At 45.8% G+C, this 6,220-nt stretch overlaps 1 pseudogene; it reads left to right on the forward strand.

Moving 5' to 3' along the window:
- The first annotated feature begins 712 nt into the window (after nt 1-712).
- Nucleotides 713-4,289, forward strand: LOC134341533 (probable G-protein coupled receptor 139; annotated as a pseudogene).
- The last annotated feature ends 1,931 nt before the right edge of the window (nt 4,290-6,220 follow it).

A 6,220-nucleotide genomic window follows, 5' to 3' on the forward strand; every position in this document is an offset into this window, starting at 1 on the left:
CTCTCTCTCTCCCCTCTCTCTCTCCCATTCTCCTCACTCTCCCCATTCTCTCTCTCTCTCTCTCTCTCTCTCTCCCCCCTCTCTCTCTCCCCTGTCTCTCTCTCTCTCACTCCTCTCTCTCCTCCTCTCTCTCAGTCTCTCTCTCTCCCCCTCTCTCTCTCCCCTGTCTCTCTCTCTCTCTCTCACTCCTCTCTCCTCCTCTCTCTCAGTCTCTCTCTCTCTCTCTCTCTCTCCTCTCTCTCTCTCAGCCAGACTCAAGCCCCTCTGCTTTACAATCATAAGATTCAAAAGAAATCTTATGAAACAAATATCGTTTTCTTTTTAAACGTGATTAATAAGGGAAACTACACATTTTACTTCATCTTCGAAATCTACTTTGCCTCATTTTTTGCTAAATCTGCTGAAAAGCGTCCAAGCAAATTATGAATATATAAAACCTTAATGCTCGAAGTTATTTGACAACAGCTCCCCACACCTTCTGCTCAGCTGCTGTGCAAAAGGGGTTAACTGGATCTGTCATTTCATTAATGCCAACATCGTCATTTCCACGGAGGGTTCAGGCGTCAGAAGGGAGTTCCCCTCTCCTATTAATAAGCATCGGAATCACTGAGTCCTCACTGATCAGCCGCTCCGGCACTCATAGCGGTTCGCCAATCCACACAGCGGGACAGAGAGAGCACACTCTGCGGAAGGAAGGTTTGTTCGTTCCGTAATGGGCCAGAATCCGGGAACAGCAGCGTGGAACGCGACAGAAGCTCCGAAGAATGTCTTCTGGGCTGCTGAGTTGATCTTTGCGAAGTATGAATGGATGACCTTCGATCTTCGAATCGCGCACGCATTAAAAGTCATTCAAGTGATTTACTACCCTGGTCTGGCTATCATTGCTCTTCCCGGTGAGTGTCTCTTCAAAGCTCAACTATACAACAATATTTAACTGCTTTCTAATGTTTATCACCCATTTGAAATTATTGCTACTGTCGCACACTCCAGGTAAGAAAACTCCAAATGTTCAAACTCTGCAACGATGCTGTTCACTGTGGCTCTTGTAATTGTGCATGTGTAATGGTCAATGATCCAATCGGTAACCTCCGTTCAATCGTTGCTCACATCAGTTCATGAACGAGGTTCTGATATTTTGCCTCTGGAAGCGTTGCTTCCAATCAGTCGCTCCATCGTCCGCTCGAAAATATCGAGTTTTGAATCAAGTTGCTTCAAACTCCTTGTGTTTGCAATGGAATTTAATCTGACTTCCAAGTGCGGATCATTCTCGCAGACAACCGGTCTGACTATCAACTACCCGCCAACATCACTGCGCACCCAGCACCGCCAAGCTTCGTACGTGCCTGCCACGTCATCGAACTGAACATTCCGCCTTCCCACTTCTCCCAGAACCGACTGTCTATTCTAAAACTCTCGGGTTGTCCAGGGAATCCGTGATCCTTTCCTGACGGTTCAACACTGGCTTTCGTCCCGCTGCAGCTCCATCTCCGCATTATCGGAATTTGTCAGCAAATGTCTGAATTGTTTCACCTCTGCCCTTTCCTGTGGTAATTCACGTGATTTAAAACAATCCTTCATTCGCTTTTCAAATGTCACTCTGAGGCTTTCGCCGAACTGGGTTATAATGATGATAAAGAGAGACTGCTTATTATCTGTCTTCTCCTGAGAGAAGTTACATTATGGTGAATATTATCGACTCTCTTATTCTCTGGTTATTTCAAACAATATTCATCTGAATAACGCTGTGCAGCAGAAAATGTAGTTGTCTGTATGGACTGAATTCTGCAATTCCATTCGAAGTTCAGAATTCTTCCTTGAAATACATAGGCATTTTATTCAAAAAAAAGGGAAAGGGATCTCATTTTTACTATATTATCGTTAAAGTCTCCTCACAATCATTCGCTCTCCTCTGACGATCCTCGTCCAATCGATATCAGTATCGGATTTGATTCTCTGATTGGAACTCAACGATTATTTCTTTCTGTGTGTTTTATTTTTGAATGTTTGACCAGTGAAAATTGACTGTGATCTCAGTAATTTAGAGTAGTCCTGGTACAAAACCGATTCCATTCTCCTATTGAAATTCAAAGACGTCCCCAACTGATGATTTTATTATCGTCTGCGTTTACATTTGACTGTCAACTCGGTCAGTGTTCTGAAGCAACAAAAACTGAACAAAATATCTGAGCACTGAAAGATTACGAACAGATCATGAGATTCTGACAGCGACGCATTGCTTTGGGGATAAAAGAGGGTTATTATTGCCGGGAGGCATTTTTATTTTACCACGACTGAAATAAAATGCAAAGGAATGGAGGAAAATATCTTTAACAAAGGAATATCATTTGCCCAGTTAACTTTCGGCTTCTGAACATAGCATCGGCTGCAGCAAAACCTGGTCTCCCGCTGAACGTGTCAGAGCAATGTCAAATCTGAACGACCAGCTTCTCCGAGCTTTAGGTCAGCGGATTCAAATCGGTTAATGGGTTGTCTGAAACTTGGATAGATTCCGCTGTTCGGAATTACTCGTACACTGAGTGAATTCCTCGGAACTACTGCTGACAGGATGACCAGTGACAGTATTTTATATATAGCGAGGATGCCCGGGACCTTTCCACCGTACCGTAGTAATTGCGTGTATTCCACTGTACTGCTGCCGCACAAAAAGGAACTGATCTCTTGACTTAAGATGGTGACGTTCAATCTGATTCTGATATGGGTGTCGTTTGTCGACTAAGAGTGGGAAGGGGTCAGGGTAAGAGAATCGTAGTTGGCAAAAGTGGGAGGGAGAGGGGAGGGAGCGGGAAGCACCGGGGAGACATTCTGTAATTGACAATAATTTTCAACATCATTTTCTTCCGCCATATTTGCAACCTGGTTCTCCGCTCTACCTTGACAATACGGTCTTGTGCAAAACGCTTAGTCTACCTAACTATATATATGTTTGCCAAAGACTTTTGCAGAGTAGCGTATAATGATCAGGGGAGGGAGCCTGCCCTTGATCTAAACAGTCATTGTTGAGGAAATTTATCTAATGGAATTCAAGATTCTGTAGATTTCGTATTTGAAGTTCCATTTCCACTGATTGTGTTTTATGCTTCTTGCAGTGAACCTGGTGACGATTTTAATCCTGTCCAGAGGAAAGTGCGGTCTCTCCAGAGTCGTCACTCGCTACCTAGTTGCCATGGCAGCGGCGGATCTTATGGTTGTTGTCCTGGACCTGATATTGAGCAAGATTCCGAATATTTACGCGCCAATTGAACTTCTCACCTGGGCTGCGGACACACCCGTGTGTCAAATCCAGCCGTCCTGCTTTACACCGCCACCGATTGTTCGGTCTGGTTCACCGTCACTTTCACATTTGACCGGTTTGTGGCCATTTGTTGCCAGAAGCTGAAAACAAAATATTGCACCGGGAGAACTGCGGCTGTGATGCTGGGGACAGTGACTGCGATCAGCTGTTTAAGGAACATTTACTGGTATTTTCGACTCTCGGGATATTATGCAGCGCTGATCGCTCCATTTATTTGTGTAGATACCGCAGATTATGTGCCTTTATTTGTCGCAATGTCAGTTGATTTATTGAATTACCTTCTCACTCCTGTAATCCCATTTCTGCTGGTCCTCCTGACGAATGGATTAACCATCCGGTACGTTTTAGTCACCAGCAGAGGGCGCAGGAGACTCCGGCGTGCTGACAAGGGACAGAGTGCCAGAGACCCGGAGATGGAGAGCCGCAGGAAATCACTCGTTTTACTGCTGATCATCTCTGGCAATTTCGTCCTGCTGTGGGCACCGTTCACTGTGCATTCTGCTTGGAACCGACTGTCTGCTTTGTCTGCCGTGACGCTTCCTGCTGATTCTCTGCGAGGACTGGGCTCGATGCTGCAGATTCTGAGCTGCTGCACAAACACGGCTCTTTACGCCGTCACCCAGACCAAGTTCAGGGAGCAACTGAAGGACGCGATAAAACATCCCCTGGCTCTCATTGCTGCAAGGATGTCATGAATTAGTGATGTTTCCCTGCCTGGCCCAAATAATTCACCACCCATTGCAAACAATCTCTGCACCAATGAAGCCAGGCGTTCTCCTTGTTTATCTCATTCTTCGCCAGCATGATTGCTCGCTCTGGTTCACTGACTATCATTTTAATCTTTTTTTCCTGCATTCACCAGTTTATATCGCCCCTCTCTTCCCCAGTGGAACGACCTACATTTGTTAGTGTAGACCACCGCCATCGTTGTGACCTACAGTTCTGTTCTCCTGTTCCAGCCGCACTGCTCCGCTCCAGCGTGAAACCTCTCCTGTGTTCCCGAAACCTCTCCCGTTTAACAGTGAGTGCGAACGGTCCGGTTCACCCAGCTCGCAGGTCATACTGGAAATTATCTCTTGTCCCGGGTATCGCTCTGATAAATCCTAGCATTCCAGAAACATCATGCAATCACAATGTTAAGAGAAGTTTGAAAAATCGATGTTAGTGGTGAGGAAATGCGAATGCCAATCCGCAATGTGGGGTGCAGTTGCTCTCGGTTATTTTTAGTATTAACTTGGCCGCAGCGGCATCCGAGGACAGACATGTCGAGGGATTTGCATTGCATTTGCAGTCTCTCCCGACAGGGCTATTGCAGGGCCTGGGTAAAAGAACAGGTGTTGGTACAGATCTTCCAGCTTTGTCTGTCTTTCCCAGCTACATTGTTCGTTTTTACGGTACTGTGTGGTGACAAAATTAACAATATTTTTTTAGAGCACGACCGCTATCAGGTTTTATCGAACGCGGCTGGTTGAAGAGAGCCGAAACTCTACGGGTTGCCGCCATCACAGAGGCCGGATCAGACCGAAACTGTATCACTGAATGTGTCTCTCTGAGCAGAGAGGAAGGAGAACTGACCGAAGAACTGTTTTCTGGAAAAGATCAGGAACGCGCGAGTAAAGCAACAGAGTACAGCAAACACATAACTACAGGCTCGGGCAGGTCTTCTGCTCTGCTGATAAAATATTGTTGAAATGATCCCGAGTACGATAATATGGACTCTTCACCTCCCAGTTTATTCCGTTGTGATTTTCCTCCTTTTTTGTAGACTTGTTGTTCAGTGTTTCTGTGGTTGTTACATTTTATTCAGAATTGTAACTGTTTGACCTTTTTCTGTTTATTCTACTTCACGGCTCTATATAATGATTTGAACTGTACACAGGACTGGATTTTCACAGCATCTCAGTACATGTGACAATATTAAACCGATTCCAATTCCATCCACCTGGAGATCATATCTGAATCAGTCTCCCTACCATGGGGGAGTCACAGTCCGTGGACGGATCAGGCCGCTCACATGGAGTTCCCTTGTCCGGACCACAGTGAGAAGTGAACGGCTACTTGGATATCACAGGTTCGCAAGTTCACAGAGTACGAAACGGCGGCACGTCATTTCCGGTAAGGTGTTCTCCCTGACTAGAACTGGATGGCGAAACTTTTACGCCCCTTCTATCCAAATGTTCACCCAGATCCTTCTGCTCTGTCAGACTCTCTGCCGCCGCCGGGCGCTCACGCAATCGGTTTCAGATCTGCAGCAACTCACCCGGTGAGGAACAAAGCGATCCGATATTCTCTGTGTTCGCTGTACTTCAGAACCATCTGTGGTGCCTGGATGCTGACGCCTCCTTGCGTGGGGTACATTACAAACTGGTTATCATCTGTCGATAATCGCGATCCTCTCAGCCTCAGGGTGTTTCGCTACAGCGGTCACACACCTATCCGGCTCATCGGTTTCGTGCTGGTTTCGGATTAGTCCTCTCACGTGTACCGAGATACAGTGGAACTGTGTCTGGCGTTTTATTCCATGAAACTCCAATGATTGCACAGATAATTGAGTAGAACGATGTACAACAATATCATGTCTCTGTTCTTATGCACCGTGTCTCGTGTAATTAAAGGAAGCATGCATTTCAGTTTATATGGAAATGTTGGGCTGGGAATTCATCGTTCAGTGGCTCCGGGAATCTGTTACATCCAGGAAGCCGTTCTGTTCTCACCCCGGTCTGGGTAAAGAAACGCGGGGGAAATACAGCGCATATTCTTTGGTGTTTTACCTATGGGGATCTGTAGACTTAAAACTCTGGAACAGCTCGTTCCTTCAGACTTATCACAGATTTAATGTCATTGGCGTGAGTTCTAAATTTATCAGACTTCCCGAAAATCAGTTAGAGTCACTTAGAGTCTTTGGAC

Source organism: Mobula hypostoma, unplaced genomic scaffold, assembly GCF_963921235.1.
Source record: "Mobula hypostoma unplaced genomic scaffold, sMobHyp1.1 scaffold_36, whole genome shotgun sequence".
NCBI classification, from domain to species: domain Eukaryota; kingdom Metazoa; phylum Chordata; class Chondrichthyes; order Myliobatiformes; family Myliobatidae; genus Mobula; species Mobula hypostoma.